Here is a 25,586-nt window from a genome sequence, read left to right as displayed (position 1 = left end):
GCTTGTAAGTATGAGTTAAACTGCTTTGCCACCAGGTCCAAGTTAGCAGACATAAGCAACTGTTGTTTTTTCTTTGAGGTGGCAGTCAGAACAGGCAGTTGTGCACCAACCAGCTTGAGGTGATGGTTAGATGATACTTATTGATATTTTGCATATGAATTACTTATGGCATCACTGTTGGTTGTCCTTGTTTGTTATATAATAAAAGATTTCAAAGTCAATTTGGTGTGTTTTATGACTCAGCTTGGTGGACAGCAACAACTTACCTTGGTAATTATCCATTGTCCACGAGCGTGAGTAGCCCTTGGGGGGACGGTTGCAGGTGAGCACTCCCTGTTTAAGGGAAGTGCTGTTGTTCTTGCCTTCATAATCTGTCAGCAGGCATGTCACCCTCCCTCCCAAACCTTCATGCAGGGTCAGGCGGTGGTCTTACAGCTTCACTCCCCCCTTGTGTTCCCCCTGTTCTTGTTCAGCGGCTTTAACTGTCTTTAAACAGATGGACAGATTTGACTGGTGACCAGATCAAGGGGTATGTAGTTTGTAAGTATGAGTTAAATGGGTTTTCTGCCAGGTCTGAGGTAGCAGGTATATGCACCTGTTTTTTTTTTTCTTTGAGGTGGCAGCTTGACAAGGTGGGTGTACACCAACTTGCTTGAGGTGGTGGTTTGATGGTACTTGTTGATATGTTGTATGTGAATTACTTATGGCATCACAACTTCTCGCCCATTAAGATTACATATATCTGAACACATTAGTAATATCAAGAATAAAAGAGTTCATAATGCACTTTATAAACATCAAATGACACACACTACTGCTAAATTTTCTTTTATGGTTATTGACAGTATACAAGGGAATCGTTCCAATAAGACAGGTTGGCATTCCATTTTAAATGCCAAAGAAAATAAATGGATTATTAGACTAGGTGGATTGTTTCCACCTGGGCTTAAGGAACAATTTTAGATATCCACCAATGAGCTATGAGAAGCACATATTTAAACAGCATTGTTTTTCTGTTTGCTTTACACTGAAGAAGGCTGTGATATTGTCCGGCCGAAACCGGTCTGTTTTGCTGTTTTATATATATTTACAATAAACCTTTTTTTAGGTCACTGTATGCTGGCTCTACACTTTTTTTGATCTTATTCATTGGTTTTTTGAGCCGTGCATTTGCCTTCGTGCAGGGGGTCTTTTGTGTGTATCACTACTGGTTGTCATTAACTGTTACGTAATAATAGGTCACAGTCAGTCTGGTGTGTGTTTTTTGACTCGGCTCAGAGGGCAAAACTACATTAGGTGCATTGACTCTTAAACTAAGTTTGATTCTAGAAGGTGTTGATTTGCTTCTACTAATGGCAGGCAATTTTGTACTTATTAAGGCTTATGAAGGCATTGAGTACCATTGTCAGCTTGAATTTTATTTTATTTAAGATCCTATCAGTTTGTGAGAATAGGAACAAATGCACTGGGACATTTTTGGACATGAGTTCAGAACTATGGTGAGCTCCATAATATCAAAGTAAAAAAAAAAAAAACTTACATGGGAAGAGGTATGAAGGAGAGCTTCCAGTGTTGCATGTGAATGGATGTCCAGTCTTGTTCTACAGTAGTTTTAATAGAGTGGAACACTTGTTTGTTCAGAATGTACGATAAAACATGAAAATTACTGGAAAATCATTCAAGTTTTCTGAAAACAGTTGTGAACGTGCAATATTTATTAATTAGAAAATGAGAACAACATGTGGAGGACAGTATGGACATATTATCTCTATTGACACAATGCGATATGTGGGGAGGATAGCAGATCGGAGATTAGGGGATTGAATTGAATATTTTAAGCTGGGGCTTATGATTCCAAGATATTGCATTCCAGAGAAGGACTGACATCTCATAAGAAGGATATATTGTCAGTCTTATGGTAGGAAACTAGAGAGGTTGTTGTGCCTACCCAGTATCCATCTTGATTAACTGATCACTGTCAGAATGCTACATCCCTACACTATGGAAAATATCACACATCATTCCACTTCACAAAGCTGGCCCCTCTACAGATCTAATCAACTATCGCCCCATAGCGATTCTATCTCCACTCTCCAAAATACTAGAGAGATGCATTCACTCTCAAATCTCAGACTACCTCCTTAGTAACAACCTCCTTTCTAAGACTCAACATGGTTTCTGACCAAACCATAGCACCACCACTGCCTTATTCTCTTTTACTAACATTATCCTTCACCATAAAAACAATGGCCATCTCTCCTCTGCTACTTTCCTAGACCTATCTAAAGCATTTGACATGGTCCCGCACAAACAACTCTTCTCTGTACTCAATAACCTATCATTTTCTCAGTCAGTCACCAACTGGTTTCAAAGTTGCCTGCTTGACAACCAGAAATCTGTTGTATGACAAAATGACATATCTCCCCAACTACCTGTCTCTATTGGTGTTCCCCAAGGATCCATCCTTAGACCCCTACTTTTCTCTATTTTCACCAATAATCTAGCCTCTGCCACCAAACATGGCATACTCATACAGCATGCAGATGACTCAACCATCATCTGCTCGGCCCTGTCCCTACCCAAACTGCAAAAGGTCACATAGCATGCCTTTTCCTCTGTTGAAACTTGGCTATCCGATGCCCAGTTAATACTCAACCCAAACAAAACAAAACGCCTCATCTTCAAACCCACCAAACATACTCAAAACAACTCTCACTTTAACATCACAGCAAAAGACAACACCACTATCCACCCAAAAGGTCACACCAAATTGCTAGGAGTTGAAATAGACAACAATCTCAGACTTGACATTCACATATCCAAGACCATAAACAAGGTCCACTAAAAACTAGGAGCCTTATACAGAAATAAGCAACTCCTCACCAAAGCAGCTAGGATTTAAGTTGCAAATTCGCACCTTATCTCCACCCTACTTTATGCCTCCCCAATATATACCAACCTAAGGCAATGCAATCTAAATAAACTCGAGACCTGCTACAACAAAATTGTCAAATTCGCCACCAGGGCATCCTACCACAGTCACCATTGTCTCGCACTTACTGAACTAGGCTGGCTAGAACTCCCTCACCTTCTTCAATGGTATCAACTCACACTCGCCCACAAACTGATTAACCATCCTCTAAATGTCCCATCCTTCCAGTATCTACTCCAACCATATGTCACCACCAGACCACTATGATCCAGCAACAAAAATCAATTACAGGTTATTAGAGCCAATAAAACTGCTGGAGAAGCACTATTCTCCAGCACTATAGCCAAGTTATGGAACAACCTCCCCCCACAATAACCTCTCTACCATCATGCACCCACTTCAAAGCTTTACTTAAAGCGCACCTAAAAACATGCTAGCTATGCCCTTGTAACTCTCCCCTCTAACTTCTCCCACTCTATCTACCCTCTACCTCTCTTCCACCCCACAAACTACCTTTGATTAGAGCAAGCTCTGATACTTCCATGCCTATCTACTTATTATATGGCAGTAACTTCTTATTGTAACAATTGTTAATATCTGCTATGACTTCATGGAGAGAACAGATGCAAGTTATCTATTGAACATACTATGTTGTTCATCTGTAACTATGTAATATGTTAATTGCTAGGATTCTTCATCTGTAACTATGTCTGTAATATTTTAATTTGTGGAGTTTTTCTCGCCGGGCCTCCGCTGAAAATGGACCTGCATCCAGTCAGACATTCCCGGTCAACAAAGGTAAATAAATAAATAAATACATAAATAATGAAAAAGGTGGTGGGAACCAAAATGGTCAGTGGATGTAAAATAGTTTGAGGAGGCAAATACAGGAAGAAAGTTGCATAAAGACACGATTGTCTGATGTGGGGAGACTAGAAATGCGGAAACTGGTGGCTTATGCCAGTGAAGTAAATAGACAATACTTGATAGGATATGATGGCATACTGGATACACAAATTAAGCTATGCACATGGAGAAGTAATCATGTAATAGCTTGTATGTACCAGCAGATGATGGAGTAGGTAAAACCCTATTCTCTGGACAAGGGTGCCTACCCAGTATCCATCTTGATTAACCGATCACTGTCAGAATGCTACATCCCTACACTATGGAAAATATCACACATCATTCCCCTTCACAAAGCTGGCCCCTCCACAGATCTAATCAACTATCGCCGCATAGCGATTCTATCTCCACTCTCCAAAAAACTAGAGAGATGCATTCACTCTCAAATCTCAGACTACCTCCTTAGTAAACACCTCCTTTCTAAGACTCAACATGGTTTCTGACCAAACCATAGCACCACCACTGCCTTACTCTCTTTTACTAACATTATCCTTCACCATAAAAACAATGGCCATCTCTCCTCTGCTACTTTCCTAGACATATCTAAAGCATTTGACATGGTCCCGCACAAACAACCCTTCTCTGTACTCAATAACCTATCATTTTCTCAGTCAGTCACCAACTGGTTTCAAAGTTGGCTGTCTGACCACCAGCAATCTGTTGTATGGCAAAATGACATATCTCCCCAACTACCTGTCTCTATAGCTGTTTCCCAAGGATCCATCCTTAGACCCCTACTTTTCTCTATTTTCACCAATAATCTAGCCTCTGCCACCAAACATGGCATACTCAAACAAAATGCAGATGACTCAACCATCATCTGCTCAGCCTTGCCCTACTCAAACTGCAAAAGGTCACATAGCATGCCTTTTCCTCTGTTGAAACTTGGCTATCCGATGCCCAGTTAATACTCAACCCAGATAAAACTAAACGCCTCATCTTTGAACCCACCAAACATACTCAAAACAACTCTCACTTTAACATCACAGCAAAAGACAACACCACTATCCACCCAACAGGTCACACCAAATTGCTAGGAGTTGAAATAGACAACAATCTCAGACTTGACATTCACATATCCATGACCATAAACAAAGTCCACCAAAAACTAGGAGCCTTATACAGAAATAAGCAACTCCTCACCAAAGCAGCTAGGATTTCAGTTGCAAATTCGCACCTTATCTCCACCCTACTTTATGCCTCCCCAATATATACCACCTAAGGCATTGCAATCTAAATAAACTCGAGACCTGCTACAACAAAATCGCCAAATTCGCCACCAGGGCATCCTACCACAGTCACCACTGTCTCTCACTTACTGAACTAGGCTGGCTAGAACTCCCTCACCTTCTTCAATGGTATCAACTCACACTCGCCCACAAACTGATTAACCATCCTCTAACTGTCCCATCCTTCCAGTATCTACTCCAACCATATCTCACCACCAGACCAATATGATCCAGCAACAAAAATCAATTACAGGTTACTAGAGCCAATAACACTGCTGGAGAAGCACTATCCTCCAGCACTATAGCCAAATTATGGAACACCCTCCCCCCACAATAACCTCTCTACCATCATGCGCCCACTTCAAAGCTTTACTTAAAGCGCACCTAAAAACATGCTGGCTATGCCCTTGTAACTCTCCCCTCTAACTTCTCCCACTCTATCTACCCTCTACCTCTCTTCCACCCCACAAACTACCTTTGATTAGAGCAAGCTCTGATACTTCCATGCCTATCTACTTATTATATTGCAGTAAATTCTTATTGTAACAATTGTTAATATCTGCTATGACTTCATGGAGAGAACAGATGCTAGTAATCTACTGAACGTACTATGTTCTTCATCTGTAACTATGTAATATGTTAATTGCTAGGATTCTTCATCTGTAACTATGTCTGTAATATTTTAATTTGTGGAGTTTTTCTCGCCGGGCCTCCGCTGAAAATGGACCTGCATCCAGTCGGACATTCCCGGTCAACAAAGGTAAATAAATAAATAAATACATAAATAATGAAAAAGGTGGTGGGAACCAAAATGGTCAGTGGATGTAAAATAGTTTGAGGAGGCAAATACAGCAAGAAAGTTGCATACAGACAGGATTGTCTGATGTGGGGAGCCTAGAAATGCGGAAACTGGTGGCTTAAGCCAGTGAAGTAAATAGACAATACTTGATAGGATATGACGGCATACTGGATAAACAAATTAAGCTATGCACATGGGGAAGTAATCATGTAATAGCTTGTATGGACCAGCAGATGATGGAGTAGGTAAAACCCTATTCTCTGGACAAGGGTGCCTACCCACTATCCATCTTGATTAACCGATCACTGTCAGAATGCTACATCCCTACACTATGGAAAATATCACACATCATTCCCCACAAAGCTGGCCCCTCTAGAGATCTAATCAACTATGGCCCCATAGCGATTCTATCTCCACTCTCCAAAATACTAGAGAGATGCATTCAATATCAAATCTCAGACTGCCTACTTAGTAACAACCTCCTTTCTAAGACTCAACATGGTTTCTGACCAAACCATAGCACCACCACTGCCTTACTCTCTTTTACTAACATTATCCTTCACCATAAAAACAGTGGCCATCTCTCCTCTGCTACTTTCCTAGACCTATCTAAAGCATTTGACATGGTCCCGCACAAACAACTCTTCTCTGTACTCAATAACCTATCATTTTCTCAGTCAGTCACCAACTGGTTTCAAAGTTGCCTATCTGACCACCAGCAATCTGTTGTATGGCAAAATGACATATCTTCCCAACTACTTGTCTCTATTGGTGTTCCCCAAGGATCCATCCTTAGACCCCTACTTTTCTCTATTTTCACAAATAATCTAGCCTCTGCCACCAAACATGGCATACTCATACAATATGCAGATGACTCAACCATCATCTGCTCTGCCCTGTCCCTACCCAAACTGCAAAAGGTCACATAGCATGCCTTTTCCTCTGTTGAAACTTGGCTATCTGATGCCCAGTTAATACTCAACCCAAACAAAACTAAACGCCTCATCTTCAAACCCACCATACATACTCAAAATAACTCTCACTTTAATATCACAGCAAAAGACAACACCACTATCCACCCAACAGGTCACACCAAATTGCTAGGAGTTGAAATAGACAACAATCTCAGACTTGACATTCACATATCCATGACCATAAACAAAGTCCACCAAAAACTAGGAGCCTTATACAGAAATAAGCAACTCCTCACCAAAGCAGCTAGGATTTCAGTTGCAAATTCACACCTTATCTCCACCCTACTTTATGCCTCCCCAATATATACCAACCTAAGGCAATGCAATCTAAATAAACTTGAGACCTGCTACAACAAAATCACCAAATTCGCCACCAGGGCATCCTACCACAGTCACCACTGTCTCTCACTTACTGAACTAGGCTGGCTAGAACTCCCTCACCTTCTTCAACGGTATCAACTCACACTTGCCCACAAACTGATTAACCATCCTCTAAATGTCCCATCCTTCCAGTATCTACTCCAACCATATCTCACCACCAGACCAGTATGATCCAGCAACAAAAATCAATTACAGGTTACTAGAGCCAATAACACTGCTGGAGAAGCACTATTCTCCAGCACTATAGCCAAATTATGGAACACCCTCCCCCCACAATAACCTCTCTACCATCATGCACCCACTTCAAAGCTTTACTTAAAGCGCACCTAAAAACATGCTGGCTATGCCCTTGTAACTCTCCCCTCTAACTTCTCCCACTCCATCTACCCTCTACCTCTCTTCCACCCCACAAACTACCTTTGATTAGAGCAAGCTCTGATAATTCCATGCCTATCTACTTATTATATGGCAGTAACTTCTTATTGTAACAATTGTTAATATCTGCTATGACTTCATGGATAGAACAGATGCTAGTTATCTACTGAACGTACGATGTTCTTCATCTGTAACTATGTAATATTTTAATTGCTAGGATTCTTCATCTGTAACTATGTCTGTAATATTTTAATTTGTGGAGTTTTTCTCCCCGGGCCTCCGCTGAAAATGGACATGCATCCAGTCGGACATTCCCGGTCAACAAAGGTAAATAAATAAATAAATACATAAATAATGAAAAAGGTGGTGGGAACCGAAATGGTCAGTGGATGTAAAATAGTTTGAGGAGGCAAATACAGCAAGAAAGTTGCATACAGACAGGATTGTCTGATGTGGGGAGCCTAGAAATGCGGAAACTGGTGGCTTAAGCCAGTGAAGTAAATAGACAATACTTGATAGGATATGATGGCATACTGGATAAACAAATTAAGCTATGCACATGGAGAAGTAATCATGTAATAGCTTGTATGGACCAGCAGATGATGGAGTAGGTAAAACCCTATTCTCTGGACAAGGGTGTCTACCCAGTATCCATCTTGATTAACCGATCACTGTCAGAATGCTACATCCCTACACTATGGAAAATATCACACATCATTCCCCTTCACAAAGCTGGCCCCTCCACAGATCTAATCAACTATCGCCCCATAGCGATTCTATCTCCACTCTCCAAAATACAAGAGAGATGCATTCACTCTCAAATCTCAGACTGCCTCCTTAGTAACAACCTCCTTTCTAAGACTCATCATGGTTTCTTACCAAACCATAGCACCACCACTGCCTTACTCTCTTTCACTAACATTATCCTTCACCATAAAAACAGTGGCCATCTCTCCTCTGCTACTTTCCTAGACCTATCTAAAGCATTTGACATGGTCCCACACAAACAACTCTTCTCTGTACTCAATAACCTATCATTTTCTCAGTCAGTCACCAACTGGTTTCAAAGTTGGCTGTCTGACCACCAGCAATCTGTTGTATGGCAAAATGACATATCTCCCCAACTACCTGTCTCTATTGGTGTTCCCCAAAGATCCATCCTTAGACCCCTACTTTTCTATATTTTCACCAATAATCTAGCCTCTGCCACCAAACATGGCATACTCATACAATATGCAGATGACTCAACCATCATCTGCTCGGCCCTGTCCCTACCCAAACTGCAAAAGGTCACATAGCATGCCTTTTCCTCTGTTGAAACTTGGCTATCTGATGCCCAGTTAATACTCAACCCAAACAAAACTAAACGCCTCATCTTCGAACCCACCAAACATACTCAAAACAACTCTCACTTTAACATCAAAGCAAAAGACAACACCACTATCCACCCAACAGGTCAAACCAAATTGCTAGGAGTTGAAATAGACAACAATCTCAGACTTGACATTCACATATCCATGACCATAAACAAAGTCCACCAAAAACTAGGAGCCTTATACAGAAATAAGCAACTCCTCACCAAAGCAGCTAGGATTTCAGTTGCAAATTTGCACCTTATCTCCACCCTACTTTATGCCTCCCCAATATATACCAACCTAAGGCAATGCAATCTAAATAAACTTGAGACCTGCTACAACAAAATCGCCAAATTCGCCACCAGGGCATCCTACCACAGTCACCACTGTCTCTCACTTACTGAACTAGGCTGGCTAGAACTCCCTCACCTTCTTCAACAGTATCAACTCACACTCGCCCACAAACTGATTAACCATCCTCTAAATGTCCCATCCTTCCAGTATCTACTCCAACCATATCTCACCACCAGACCAGTATGATCCAGCAACAAAAATCGATTACAGGTTACTAGAGCCAAAAACACTGCTGGAGAAGCACTATTCTCCAGCACTATAGCCAAATTATGGAACACCCTCCCCCCACAATAACCTCTCTACCATCATGCACCCTCTTCAAAGCTTTACTTAAAGCGCTCCTAAAAACATGCTGGCTATGCCCTTGTAACTCTCCCCTCTAACTTCTCCCACTCTATCTACCCTCTACCTCTCTTCCACCCCTCAAACTACCTTTGATTAGAGCAAGCTCTGATACTTCCATGCCTATCTACTTATTATATGGCAGTAACTTCTTATTGTAACAGTTGTTAATATCTGCTATGACTTCATGGATAGAACAGATGCTAGTTATCTACTGAACATACTATGTTCTTCATCTGTAACTATGTAATATTTTAATTGCTAGGATTCTTCATCTGTAACTATGTCTGTAATATTTTAATTTGTGGAGTTTTTCTCCCCGGGCCTCCGCTGAAAATGGACCTGCATCCAGTCGGACATTCCCGGTCAACAAAGGTAAATAAATAAATAAATACATAAATAATGAAAAAGGTGGTGGGAACCGAAATGGTCAGTGGATGTAAAATAGTTTGAGGAGCAAATACAGCAAGAAAATTGCATACAGACAGGATTGTCTGATGTGGGGAGCCTAGAAATGCAGAAACTGGTGGCTTAAGCCAGTGAAGTAAATAGACAATACTTGATAGGATATGACGGCATACTGGATAAACAAATTAAGCTATGCACATGGAGAAGAAATCATGTAATAGCTTGTATGGACCAGCAGATGATGGAGTAGGTAAAACCCTATTCTCTGGACAAGGGTGCCTACCCAGTATCCATCTTGATTAACCGATCACTGTCAGAATGCTACATCCCTACACTATGGAAAATATCACACATCATTCCCCTTCACAAAGCTGGCCCCTCCACAGATCTAATCAACTATCACCCAATAGCGATTCTATCTCCACTCTCCAAAATACTAGAGAGATGCATTCAATATCAAATCTCAGACTACCTCCTTAGTAACAACCTCCTTTCTAAGACTCAACATGGTTTCTGACCAAACCATAGCACCATCACTGCCTTACTCTCTTTTACTAACATTATCCTTCACCATAAAAACAGTGGCCATCTCTCCTCTGCTACTTTCCTAGACCTATCTAAAGCATTTGACATGGTCCCATACAAACAACTCTTCTCTATACTCAATAACCTATCATTTTCTCAGTCAGTCACCAACTGGTTTCAAAGTTGCCTGTCTGACCACCAGCAATCTGTTGTATGGCAAAATGACATATCGCCCCAACTACCTGTCTCTATTGGTGTTCCCCAAGGATCCATCCTTAGACCCCTACTTTTCTCTATTTTCACCAATAATCTAGCCTCTGCCACCAAACATGGCATACTCATACAAAATGCAGATAACTCAACCATCATCTGCTCAGCCTTGTCCCTACCCAAACTGCAAAAGGTCACATAGCATGCCTTTTCCTCTGTTGAAACTTGGTTATCCGATGCCCAGTTAATACTCAACCCAGATAAAACTAAACGCCTCATCTTCGAACCCACCAAACATACTCAAAACAACTCTCACTTTAACATCACAGCAAAAGACAACACCACTATCCACCCAACAGGTCACACCAAATTGCTAGGAGTTGAAATAGACAACAATCTCAGACTTGACATTCATATATCCTTGACCATAAACAAAGTCCACCAAAAACTTGGAGCCTTATACAGAAATAAGCAACTCCTTACCAAAGCAGCTAGGATTTCAGTTGCAAATTTGCACCTTATCTCCACCCTACTTTATGCCTCCCCAATATATACCAACCTAATGCAATGCAATCTAAATAAACTCGAGACCTGCTACAACAAAATCACCAAATTCGCCACCAGGGCATCCTTCCACAATCACCACTGTCTCTCACTTACTGAACTAGGCTGGCTAGAACTCCCTCACCTTCTTCAATGGTATCAACTCACACTCGCCCACAAACTGATTAACCATCCTCTAAATGTCCCATCCTTCCAGTATCTACTCCAACCATATCTCACCACCAGACCACTATGATCCAGCAACAAAAATCAATTACAGGTTACTAGAGCCAATAACACTGCTGGAGAAGCACTATCCTCCAGCACTATAGTCAAATTATGGAACACCCTCCACCCACAATAACATCTCTACCATCATGCACCCACTTCAAAGCTTTACTTAAAGCGCACCTAAAAACATGCTGGCTATGCCCTTGTAACTCTCCCCTCTAACTTCTTCCACTCTATCTACCCTCTACCTCTCTTCCACCCCACAAACTACCTTTGATTACAGCAAGCTCTGATACTTCCATGCCTATCTACTTATTATATGGCAGTAACTTCTTATTGTAACAATTGTTAATATCTGCTATGACTTCATGGATAGAACAGATGCTAGTTATCTACTGAACGTACTATGTTCTTCATCTGTAACTATGTAATATTTTAATTGCTAGGATTCTTCATCTGTAACTATGTCTGTAATATTTTAATTTGTGGAGTTTTTCTCCCCGGGCCTCCGCTGAAAATGGACCTGCATCCAGTCGGACATTCCAAGTCAACAAAGGTAAATAAATAAATAAATACATAAATAATGAAAAAGGTGGTGGGAACCGAAATGGTCAGTGGATGTAAAATAGGTTGAGGAGGCAAATACAGCAAGAAAGTTGCATACAGACAGGATTGTCTGATGTGGGGAGCCTAGAAATGCGGAAACTGGTGGCTTAAGCCAGTGAAGTAAATAGACAATACTTGATAGGATATGATGGCATGCTGGATAAACAAATTAAGCTATGCACATGGAGAAGTAATCATGTAATCGTTTGTACGTACCAGCAGATGATGGAGTAGGTAAAACCCTATTCTCTGGACAAGGGTGCCAGATCCATAGAGTGAGGGAGGGGGAGTAAGCACCCCCCTCACACTTTAAATAAAATCATCAGCTGTGGGCTCACTGGAGTACTGGCTTAGATTATTATTTTTTTAACTTAAGAATGTCATGTCTGTGCCACAAAAGGGACATCAGATTCTCTTCCTCTAAGAAAGGTACAGAGTGTGTGTGTGTGTGTGTGTGTGTGTGTGTGTGTGTGTGTGTGTGTGTGTGTGTGTGTGTGTGTGTGTGTGTGTGTATGTCCAGTTGTCTGTGAATGTTCGTAACTTAGTGTATATATGTGAGTGCGCATGAGTCCATGGATATGTATGAGCATGCACAAGTGCATGTATGCAAGTGTGCATGGGTGCGGGCATATGAGTGTGCGTGACTGCAAGTATGTGTGTGTGCATGAGTACATTTGTACATAAATATGTGTGTGCGTGCATGAGTGTGTAGAAGAACATCACAATCTTTTGCTCTAAGAAAAAAAAATAGTGTGCGCGCGTGATTTTATGGATGTGTGTGTGTGTGTGTGTGTGTGTGTGTGTGTGTGTGTGTGTGTGTGTGTGTGTGTGTGTGTTTGTGTCCCAGTTATCTGTGAGTGTTCGTGGGAGTGTGGATGAAGTGTGTGCAAGAGTGCATGAGTGTGTATGAATATGCAAGTGTGCACTACTACTACATGGGTATATGCAATTGTATGTGAGTGCATGCATGCAATGCATGAATGCAAGTGTAGTTGAAGACATGAGTATGTGTGTGCATTTATAAGTGTGTACATGGACTCCCAACTGTACAGATTTTCACAAAATGTTTTTGCCTCATACTTTTGGTCTGTTCCACATAAAATGTGTGGTTTTCTGGTAAACCGCTATGAACTGAAGAAATGAAATAATGAGTTGAGTTTCGGTTTCAGACTTAATATCTTTCAGGAAATGCATGCTAACACAAATCCTATTAATCTAGCAATTTCTAAGTTTATAAGAGCAATATTTAAAATCTGCCCCTATTTTTAGTCCCCCAATACTTTAGGCTTTGTCCAGATTTCTTGCACTAAGAGGCTGAGACGTACGTAGACGTATCAAACTCCTACATAAGGGAGGCTGAGGTGTGTAGAGGGTTCAGACTCCTACATAATGGAGTTTGAGGTGTGTTGAGGGTTCAGACTCCTACATAAGGGAGGTTGAGGTGTATAGAGGGTCCAGACTCCTACATAATTGAGGTTGATGTGTGTATAAGGTTCAGACTCCTATATAAGGGAGGTTGATTCAGAGAACATCATTTTTTAAAAACTTTTCAAGCATGTTTCAGAAGCATTCCTCTCAACCTCTTAACACAAGAAATCTTGACAAAGCCTGAAGGAATGAGGGGACAAAGTACCAAAACTGGAGACAGATTTTAAATATAGCTCTTATAAGCTTAGAACATTGATAGAATAATAGGATTTCTGTTAGCATGAAAACCACACATTTTATGATGAAAAGACTAAAAACATGAGGCAAAAATCTGGGTATTCTGCAAAAAACAGTTGAGAGGTATATGTTAGAATGATGAAAGTTATCGCTGTACACACAATTATGTTGCACCTGTGCTGCAAAATCAATAGCAGTTTAACTCCTTTGAAATTGGCATGTAGCTACATAATTTTCATCATTCTAATATATAACCTTCACGGCTATTCAGGGAAAATATTAAATTAGCAATTTTATTGTAATGTTTCCTTTTTTTGGAGTTAAAAGCTGGCAATGTAAAATTCATCCAATATGCTCAACAAAATGCATTTCTGTGCAAATTCATCCTTTCAGGAAACCAGATCTTTTTTATTGAGAATCAGCTACTTCTATATTACAATATGCCAGGGCATGGGAGGCCTGGTGGTTTAGACCACATAGAAACAATATTTTGGAGTGTGTAGTACTGTTCAGTCAACAAACTTTTATCTGTGTAATTGTCAATAAATATTTTCCTATATCTCAAAGATCATTACTCATAATTCTTAGCCATTAGAAGTTTCTCACACAGTTTGTTTTCTTTTATATAAATGTATGTTTGCCAATGTCTTAAGTGATAATTCAATAAAGGTGTTAAAAATGTTAACAAAGCAGACTTTGCCATCACTGCAGGTGGTAATTTGTCTGAGATGCAGGTGAGAGACTCTGATGTGGCCAAGCTAGTTCCTCAGACCACTCTTCTTTTTCCCAGGAGCCCTCTGGTGTGGCAAATACAGCCAATATGGACTAGGAGTTCACAATTTCCTCTGCAGCTGTTGGGGTCCCTTAGTGAACAAAGAAGATCAACTTTTATTGGTGTTGTGAGATGGGAAAGGAAGGTACCCCTGCTTAACCAGAATGCTGTGCCCATCCCTGAGGAAACTATTGCTGACATTAAAATGTGTTTGCCTTAATTCTCCAAAACTAAAGTTATACCTTCTCCTGTTCCAGTTTTACTAGATATGGGTAGTTTATTAAGTCTGGCTCAGGGTCTTGTACAGTCTATTGACCTTTCTTACTGGGTGGTTTCTGGTAAGAGAAAAGAAGGATTCCAATTAATGCAGAGATTCAAGAAATTAAAGCCAAATAGGAATGTGATGGAATAGATACATTTTTTTTGCGTCAGAATTCTGATTCATACTGAGAGGATAGCATGTCACCAGAATCTCCATATGAATGATTTTCTTTCTCTTAGACTATTTCTGGAATGTGTAAGTGTATTCAGTGGGAGAACACAGGTTTTTCAGTTACCCAGAAATACTATCAGCAATTAGAGAAGGCATTTCCAGAACCTTCACTCATTTCCCCAGTTCTGGCATCTCTGGAGGAAGTGTGCCACTGCCTGCATTTTTCCTGATACCCAGCCTGCTTCCCCTAAAACAGGCAATAGAAAGTATAAAGTTACTCAGTCTTTTAAGTTTTTATACACTCTTTCCAAACATGGCCCAGCAGCTATAGCTTTAGTTAATCTAGTTGTTGCCAAACATGTTAACGCTAATCCTTCTGCTTCTGACAAGGATGATAAATCTATTTTTACTTTTGGGAAAATGTGTTTGCTTCTGCAACTTTAATTTTTAGAACTTTGAATTGGCAGGCTCATATGTTAAAGTTTATTCTGACTAACCGTGAACATATGAGGTATGTTTTACCTGCAGTTGCTTACTGTGAGATAAAATCTGCTCTGTGCAGTTTGGTGTCTTTTATTTTTCAGGGCACCGCACATTTGAAGTGCATTTATGACTGTAGATATTACATTAATTGAGGCTGCCACTGATACTGTGTTGAGGAGGTTTGCCTGGCTTCATTCTGAGGACCTCCTAGAGGATGTAAACATGAGATTTTACATTCACTTTTGGATATATATGTTGGTCCTACTGCTCCAAAGGTTATTAAACAAGTGAAGAGAGGGTTAAGCTGATAAAGTGAATCTCTCAATGTTTTTATCTTTCCTTCTCTCAGTCTTCCAAGGGTTTTTTTTATTTGCTCCTTTGTCCAACTGTGACAATACATAAACAAACTGTGTCAGCAGTATGTTGGCAAGCAGGCATTAAAAACAATGGTGCTGAGGTTTCCTAAAAGAAAGCAGGATGTCCTCCCCCAAGAGCAAAGAACAGTCAAATAAGTCAGAATGACTATGTAAGAGACCTTGCTCTTCTTCCTACCCTGGCAGTCCCTTATCCCTTCCAAAAAGTCTGAATCTCCATTTCTGTCTTTGGCAACAGGCTGTTTTATACAAATGGGTTCAGGGTACAGCAAGGGCACAGATGGTAGTGGGAAGTGGTCCCTCCTTTGCAGGGAATTATTTCACATCCACCAGAGCAAACCCTTCTCTTCCCTCCTGTACTACACCACATGCTTTATCAAGGGGGTAAGAGAAATAGTCCTTCTCTCCCAGTGGGGAAGAAGTTTTCATTTAAGAAATTTCCCAGTGGGGAAGAAGTTTTCATTTAAGAATGTTTCTGATGCCAATGAAAGAAAATGTCAGGATATCAGTTATGAGCATTTTTTCTTAAACCAATTTGTGATAGTGCCCACATTTAAGATGCTTTCATAGCATAATTTATTACCCCTTTGTCCCCATTTCAGATTTGTTGTTGACTTTAGATTTACAAGATGCTTATCATCACATTCTTGTCCATCAAAGCTTCAGACACTTCTTAAGGTTTTATGTGTCTGAATTGCATTAATCATTCTCTGCCTTACCCTTTGGGCCATCCACTTCTCTAAAAGTGTTACAAAGTGTCTAGCTCTAGTTATAGCCCATTACTGGCTACAGGATTTCCACTTTTTACATATTTAGATGACTTGCTTATCTATGCAGACTCTTTTTCAAAGTGTCAGGAATATCTCTCTCTTTCTGACAGATCTCCTATGCAAGCTGAGATTCCAAGTGATTCTCAGTGCAAAGATATTTAATTCCATGGGAAAAAATAACATAGATATATATTTAGATCTATTTCAGGTTTTGTTTCCCCCAGATCTATCTGATGTAGTGGTGTTGCATATATAAGCATTATGGAATAGGAGTTAGCAATGTTTTCTGTGGCTGTGGAGGTCCCCTTAGTGGGTAAGGAGAAGGGGGAATACCACATGATTCTGAGTCTCATGGCATGTATGATTCTCATGAGACCTCTGGCCATACTCCACATGAGAAAATACAATGGTACCTGAAGTCTTTTTCATACCTCTCAACATCTTAGAGCAAGGAATCTGGACATAGCCATAAATAATGAATGGGGAAAGCAAAGGTCCCCATATAGAGACATTATTTTTAAAAATATTGATCTTACAAACTTAAAAGTTGACTGAATAACAGGTTTTGCATTAGCATGAAATTTCTGAAGGGTAAGAATTCTGAAACCCAAATGTCTGTTATTATTTTCTCATTTCTGTCTTCAATGACTTGCCAATGGTTTAGCATAAAACCACAACTTTATGAGAAACATACCAAAAATATTAAGCAAAATGTGAACAATTTGTTTAAATCTGGATAGTTAAAAGGTATGGCCTTTTTGGTCCCGGCATCAACACCTGTTATCGTTTCAGATTCCAGTTCTGAGATATGTGAGATGAGCAATCACTTGGTGGAGATATCAAATACTCTGAATCCAGGTCTCTCCCTCTCCCTTTTTGCTTCAAAACAGTCACCACAGACACCTTTGACTTTGCATGGGGATCAGTGTTAATTGGGATAAAAGTGCAAGGTATCTGGGACAATAAAGACAGACACAAACAAATGAATGTAAAAGAGATGCTTGCCCTTATTAAGGGACTCAACTCTCAGACACCTTTGACTTTGCATGGGGATCAGTGTTAATTGGGATAAAAGTGCAAGGTATCTGGGACAATAAAGACAGACACAAACAAATGAATGTAAAAGAGATGCTTGCCCTTATTAAGGGACTCAACTCTCTAAATCACCTTTGGTCCCCAGGACCACTTCAAGTTGTTACAGACAATACCAGAGTGATGTGGTACATAAACAAGCAAGGGGCAGCAGGTCTTAGCCCCTGTGCAGACTACCCATGTTATTACAGGATATAGCTTTACAGCAAAATGTCACTCTACTTCCTAAATTCTATCAGAGCAAAACTGTGACAGACAAGCTGAGCAGGACAGAGGCAGACCTTTATGAATGGAAACTAAATTGGGGGGTTCCAAGATCAGAAAGATCAGATCCATTCCTTTGGGAGTTACTCAGGTAGGCCTTTTTCATTTTTTAGATGAACAATCCATTGGAGAAATTCTGCTCCAGGACTTCAAGCAAGAAGGCCTCAAAGGCTAATGCCCTTTCCGTTCCTTGGACAGGAATATTCCTGTATGCTTTTCCAAAATTTCCACTGATATTTAAGGTCATTCTGAAGATTCAGCAGGAATCCCCGTAGATCACTGAGCTGATTCCCTTCTGTCCCAGGCAATTGTTTTTCTCTCTTCTTTTGGCATTGGCCAGACACAATAACCACAATTTTCCACACAGACTGACTCTAGTCATATAAGCCAAGAAACGGCTCATACAATGGTATCGGGAGAACACCAAGGCAACTAAAAAAACACAGTTTACCACCAGAACACACTTTATTACAGCAAAGCTTTTGGGTAACACCCTTTCTCAATGCTGAAACAGTATACATGAAATACATCACATTTAAATAAGAGCAAAGGGACATCATGTGACCACATCCAGCAAATCACAGGACACTCAATTAAAACACTAAAATTCAAGAAAATCAAAAAAACATACTATAAAACATGCTTATAAAACATTCATAATGTTTTTTTTCAAAAATGTCTTTATTGCAGTTTTTAAGGTTACAACATATGACATTTGACAACAAAAAGCACATACAACATACAACAAACTATAACAACCTATATACAAAATATACAAAGAAGTCACTTCAAGAATCACATTTTTTGTACTAACCACATATTCTGCATTGAAAAGAAGAAACAAAACAGTAACCGTTAGCTATTTAGGGGATATTATACAAAACGAAAAAAGTCACTGGGAGCTCACCAATAAGAGGAATGAGTAAGATGTTTAATGAAGCACAGCCACAAACACAAACGTAACAGAATATGCTGAAGAACAGAGTTTAACGCTCTCACTGTATAAATCGCGTTTTCGTTACACCTTCATCAGAATACTTGTTACAAAAACATACAGCTCTATATATACACAATTTAATAAAAAATCCGGATTGCCATTGGTCATCAATAAACAAGGAATAATTGAACAATTGAACATTCATTCTTAAAGGCAACAGACCCATTTTGAAATCAAATATTATAATATGCAGAAAATGCACGTACCAAAATCATTCATTTAATCATCACCATAACAACAGTAATAAGAAAAGTAATAAAATATATAATATACAATATAAAATGATCATAATAAATACTACTAGATAGTTTGTAATCTCTAAAAATGTTTGTAAGAAGTGAATGAATATATAAATATATTAAAATTATTAAATGTTTAAGTATGATACTAATAATAATTCTGCAAAATTATAATTTGGCTTGCCTTAATTTCAGGACTGGTTTAATAGAAACCATATCATTAAGTCCTGGAGGTCTTGAAGCATCTAACCATATCTGCCAAAAAAGCTCACGGTATTCTAGTCGTGTCTCCCACATACCGCCCCTAATGTCCTTAGTAACTATTTCTAGGACAAAAAATGTAAAACTTGCATCTTTACAAACCAATTTATGATGATATAATGCGTTATTAATGTTTTCCTTATTAATTTCATAATGATGTTCATAAATTCGTGTTTTTAATTTCCTTTCCGTCTTGCCTATGTAAAAGGAACAACACAATTTACACAGGGCAAGATAAACCAGTCCATAGGAATGGCAACTTGCATAACATTGACTATACAATACCTTTTTTCTGCTGGGTAATTCTATTTGGGATGCATTATACAAAAAACAGCATTGTGAGCAGGCTCCACATTTGTATGTGCCTACTTTAATTCCTTTTTTAAAAAAACGTGAATTATATCCAGACTCAAACAAATTTTTAAAATTTAAATCTTTTCTATATGTAAAATTCAAGTTACTATGTCTTAACAATTCAATGTCAGTAATTTCTTGAAATTTTTGCCATTCTTTTGAAACCACACTCTTAATAACCCCTGAATCGCCATTGTAATCAAGTACAAATGTATCATGTCTAGTAGTATCTGAAATAATATCATTAGAGGTAGTTACAAGATCCATGGTAACAACTTCTTGTCCTAAAATGGGAAGAAATCTATCCTTTCTACCACTAATTACTTCATTTTTTACTTCCTGTATCAAAGGTAGTGGATAACCTCTGTCTTTAAACATATCACAAACCTTGTCACATTCAATGATAAAATCCCTATCCTCAGATGTCATCCTACTGACCCTAAGTTGACCTTTAATCAGGTTCTTTTTCTGGAAAAAAGGGTGTCCACTCTTAAAGTGGAGGTAGGAGTTAGAAAAGATTGGTTTCCTGTAGATTTTAGAAGAAAATCTACCATTCAGCTTTGATATACTAACATCTAGGTAGTTGAGTACTTCTTCATTAACCTGGTAGGTAAAATCCAAGAAACTAGTGGTTCCTTTTAAATAAGACAAAAATTCCAGGAATTTCAGTTTTCCTGCTATCCACAAAATACAAATGTCATCAAGAAAACGTTTGTAAAAAATCCAACATTCCTTGAATTCACTATTTGTTACAAAGGTGTGTTCCCACTAAGACAAAATTAAGTTGGCGTAGGTTGGGGCACATTTTTAGAGATTACAAACTATCTAGTAGTATTTATTATGATCATTTTATATTTTAGATTATATCTTTTATTACTTTTCTTATTACTGTTGTTATGGTGATGATTCAATTAATGATTTTGGTACGTGTATTTTCTACATATTATAATATTTGGTTTCAAAATGGGTCTGTTGCCTTTAAGAATGAATGTTCAATTGTTCAATTATTCCTTGTTTATTGATGACCAATGGCAATCAGGATTTTTTATTAAATTGTGTATATATAGAGCTATATGTTTTTGTAACAAGTATTCTGATGAAGGTGTAACAAAAACGCGATTTATACAGTGAGAGCGTTAAACTGTGTTCTTCAGCATATTCTGTTACGTTTGTGTTTGTGGCTGTGCTTCATTAAACATCTTACTCGTTCCTGTTATTGGTGAGCTCCCAGTGACTTTTTTCGTTTTGTGGTTTCAATTCACTGGTATCTACTTGGTTTTTGGTTTTTATCAATGGCTGAGCCACCGAGGGCCAAGTCCGAAGAAATGCCACGAAGCACCTTACAGGGTGAACTCAGGAAAATGAGTGGGGTTGCAAGGGTCCATTTCTTTGTAATATAGAATTTGACAAGAGCACATATGGTGATGAGGACATGCTTTAAGACTATTGGATAATTATTTATATTAATGTGCAGTATAGCAGTTTCCCAGGATAAAGTACTTTTACTTTTTTGGTAGCTCATTTTCTCTAGTCTTGCCCTTAATGAACACCATAGGTTATGAACTTTATTACATTCCCACATAACATGGAGAATCTCTGCTGGTTGCTTAGTGCAGTGAGGACATTCAGGTGGGTATTTGTTATTAAATTTACTAATTTCTTGAGGGGTAAAATATGCATCATTGTTAATCATAAGTTGTGTGTAAAGCAACTTTTTGAACGGACTGAATTTGAACGTGTTTTCAATGGCATCTTTTTTATCTTGTTCATTAATTTGTGGGTTTTTCTTTTGCCAGTATGAGGAAAATAAAGTACAATTCTAATGTTTTATATCAATTATAAGTTTGTAGACTCTGGAGTTTGTTTTCCCCTTGGTTGCTAGATTTTTTAGAATTAACTGGGATAAATTAGTGTCTTGTTTATCAAAATTATCAGGTAGAAATTTGGTGTTTACAAGGTATTGGAGTGAGTTCATAATATTTACGTATTTCTTTGGGAGATTTAATTTCTCTCATAATTGTATTATATCACATTCCTTCCATTTGTAAATTTCACATACTGTAAGATCTCTTATTAAGGGATAATCCTGCAAGTTTATCAGTTGATTATTTAATAGTAAACTAGGATTATGGTGTATAGGTTACAGTAAAAGGAGGGCATTTAATAACTGTACAGATGAAAAGAGCTTTTGAGTAGTTAATACCATTTGTTTAATAAGTGGATGCAAGTTCTTAACATAGATAGATTTTTTTTTATTTAAATTTAGGAATAAGAGAGCCCTAGGATTGCACCCAAGTGTCTTAATTTGTTCATACCAAATTCTAGCTCATAAGGGGGACCATACATTTGTCCTTGATTCGTAATTTAAAATTTGACATAACCTATATGCATTAATAATACTATAGTACAGCTTTAAAATCAGGTAAACCTAATCCACCTTTAGATTTAGGAAGTATAAGCATTTCATACTTGATTCTAGTAGCTTTGGGATACCAAATAAATCTGGATATAGTTTTTTCAATATCTATAAAAAAATTTGGGGGTATAATTGTGAAGGTAGCGTTCATTTGGAAGATAATTCTTGGTAGCAGGTTCATCTTAACGACACTACTTTTTGATAACAAGGGCATGTTGATAGTTTTCCATCTGTTCATATCATTTTCAATAGTATTCCAGATGTGAGTTAAATTATTTTTAATGATGTCACTAAAATTAGGGGTATATATTACCCCCAAGTATTTTAATTGATAAGTTAGCTTAATCTCGCTCTCCGGGAAGTAAAAGTACATATGTCCAATTGGATTTAGTGGGAAGAGATGCGATTTGTTGGGATTTAGTTTGTAATTTGAGATCTCTGAGAATTTGTCAATGACTGTCAGTATTTTAAGAAGATCTGTTGTGGAGAGTTGTAGGTATATATTTAAGTCATCAGCAAATGCCGAATATATAATTTTAGTATTTAATACTCTTGGAATGTGTAGAAAAGATTTCTGTGATATAAAAAGAAGTAGGGGTTGAAGATATAAATTAAAGAGGTAGGGAGAAAGTGGACACCCTTGTCTTCTGTTATTTGAAATGGGGATAGGTTTTGTTCTATTATTGTTAATCTGAATGGAAGTAGAGTCCATCTGATATAAGACCTTGACTTTATTAATAAATTATTGAGGAAATCCGAATAAAGGCATAACATTAAATAAAAAGTGTAGATTTACTCTGTCGAAAGCTTTGCTAGCATCTGTGGCAATAACGTATTTGGGATGTTTAGCTGTTTTAAGTAATCTGATAGCTGTGTCTAGTAACAGAGTGTTATCACTTGTTTGCCTATTTACCATAAAACCCAGCTGACTATGAGATATAATAGAGGGGAGTATATTCATTCATAAAAAATTTTAATAAATTTGGCTGTTGTATTCTCACTAAGACAGGTTTAATACTTACTGAATTATTAAGACCAGGCTTAAAATCTGCACGCAACCTAATAATCCACTCATACTCTTTATTTTCAAGATAGTTATTTCAATCACCTCCTCTAATTATCTTTAGTATGCTATTACCCTAAACCTGAAACAATGATCTATACTATTAGACATAATGTGCTTAGATAGTGTATTTTTGTCATTATTTCTATGTATATCTGACATGTGTTCTACAATGCGATCCTTTAATTTTATTGTAGTCTTTCCTACATAGAATGAGGAGCATTTTACACATGTATCAAGATAAATGACAATCACACTATTACATGTGACCATACAATAAAAGTTGTGCTGTTTGTTAGACACTGGATGAACAAACCTATCACTATCATGCAGCCAAACATTCCAAACTTCCCTGATGTTTAACTTTTATACCACTCTTAAAATATTTATAACATAACCTTCTTTTTAAACTCCTCAAATGCCTATAAGAAAAGAATGGTCTATCGTCTATAACAGTTTGCAATTCAGCTGAGGCCAACAAAATGACCCAATTCTTTTGTATAATTTTCTTAACATTATTTGACCATAAATTAAAAGTAGTTATATATCTAATTCTCTCATGATATACTTTAGCTTCAGCTACAACATCCTTTCCTTCTTTAAATATTGACTTTAAAGCACATCCTCTATTTCGTTTCACTTCTTCTGCAACTTTTAAGACATCTGTACGATCATATCCACTATCAACACACTCTTCCACCATTTCATTCAACTGTTCAACAAATCTTATATCATCAATATTCAACCTGCTTACCCTACTAAATTGACCCTCCTTATCCCTACAAAGACAAGGGGTACATGCAGACTTAGTCTGTGCACATATCTATGCGCATGCACATTTTTCTTATGTATACTAATTTCTCTACTACCCAACTTCCTTTCCAAATGGACATCAAGGAACACTATATCACTAGTAGAGCAAGACATTTTAAATTTAAGAAAATCTGTGGTATTATTTAAATATTCTACCCATTCTAATAACTCATCAGCAATCCCAGTCCAAATAAGAAAACAATCATCAACAAATCTCAAATATAGTTCAACTTTCTTATTCAGAACATTAATATCACTATAAATATACTTTTTCTCCCATTGATGAAGAACAAGGTTAGCATAGGTATTAGCCATGGGCATTCCCATGGCTACCCCAGATAATTGTAAAAATGGCTCATTATCAAAAATGAAGACATTCTTCAGCAAGGCAATATCTAATAATAAACAAATATTCTCTGTTTTTGTAGCTGGCATCACTACTTCACTAGTAAGATAATGAAAGATTTGAGGCATCTGTTGCTTTCAATTAACTGTAAGTGCCTGTTTTTGCTCTTATATTGCACTGTTAAATTCTGTTTGCATTCTACTGTCTGTTTAAATTGTCTGAACTGTTTTTTGCCACATTTTACTGCATACTGTACTAGTTCAGCTGTAGCATAGCCCATTGCTAGGTTTGTTGCTTCTGGGTCTATTTTGTAACTTCTGAGCATCAAATTCAAGCCATCTTTGATGGAGAAGGCCCTTTTGCACCCTTGTAGGAGGAGAGTGCTGTCTGGGTCCTATCTAATGGAGGGTGATTGGACTAGAGCTCAGAGACAGCATCCTTATTGGGTAGCTTGAGTTAAAAGGGGTATTTCTTGTTTTATTTAAGCCCTGCGTTTGTGCTTGTTTGTGTGTAGTGCACCATCGTGCGCTGCCACATAGTGGTGGTTACCACTGGTGGTTATAGACGCAAACATTTTGCTTGTTAAATTTTCCCTTAGCACTTTTCTTGTGGTCCTAGAGAGGTTTTTCATGGCCCTACTCTGCTGCCAGTTGGAACACTAAGCCTAGCTCAGAGGTACCAACACACCTCTCAACCACTAGCCATTGTTAAGAGTGACTTCTTTTCCTGACCATATAGACTTACCTAACACTACTGATTGACATGTTCCCATAGTTTCTCCAGCCAGCTTTGTCAACATGGGCATCCTGAGGCATTGTAGCTACTGCCTTATGTTCGCTGACAACTCTTTACTTCTAGTCCACACAAACTCAAAATGTAAGAGATTCAGCTATATTAAGAACCTTGGATCCATGCTTTCTCACATAGCAGTAAGTACATATGACAATGAGTGGGTGGTCAGTATGCTCACCTCACCATCTACTCCACACAGTCTTACATCACACATACCTGCACATGCAGAGGTCCTCACCAGAAACATACCTAAACACCAAAGACCTTCCAAACACAAACACA

The sequence above is a fragment of the Protopterus annectens genome, chromosome 5.part0 (assembly GCF_019279795.1).
Source record: "Protopterus annectens isolate FY-2018-M chromosome 5.part0, PAN1.0, whole genome shotgun sequence".
Lineage (NCBI taxonomy): Eukaryota > Metazoa > Chordata > Ceratodontiformes > Protopteridae > Protopterus > Protopterus annectens.
The sequence above is the reverse complement of the archived record's forward strand: the minus strand, read 5'-3'. Positions refer to the sequence as shown.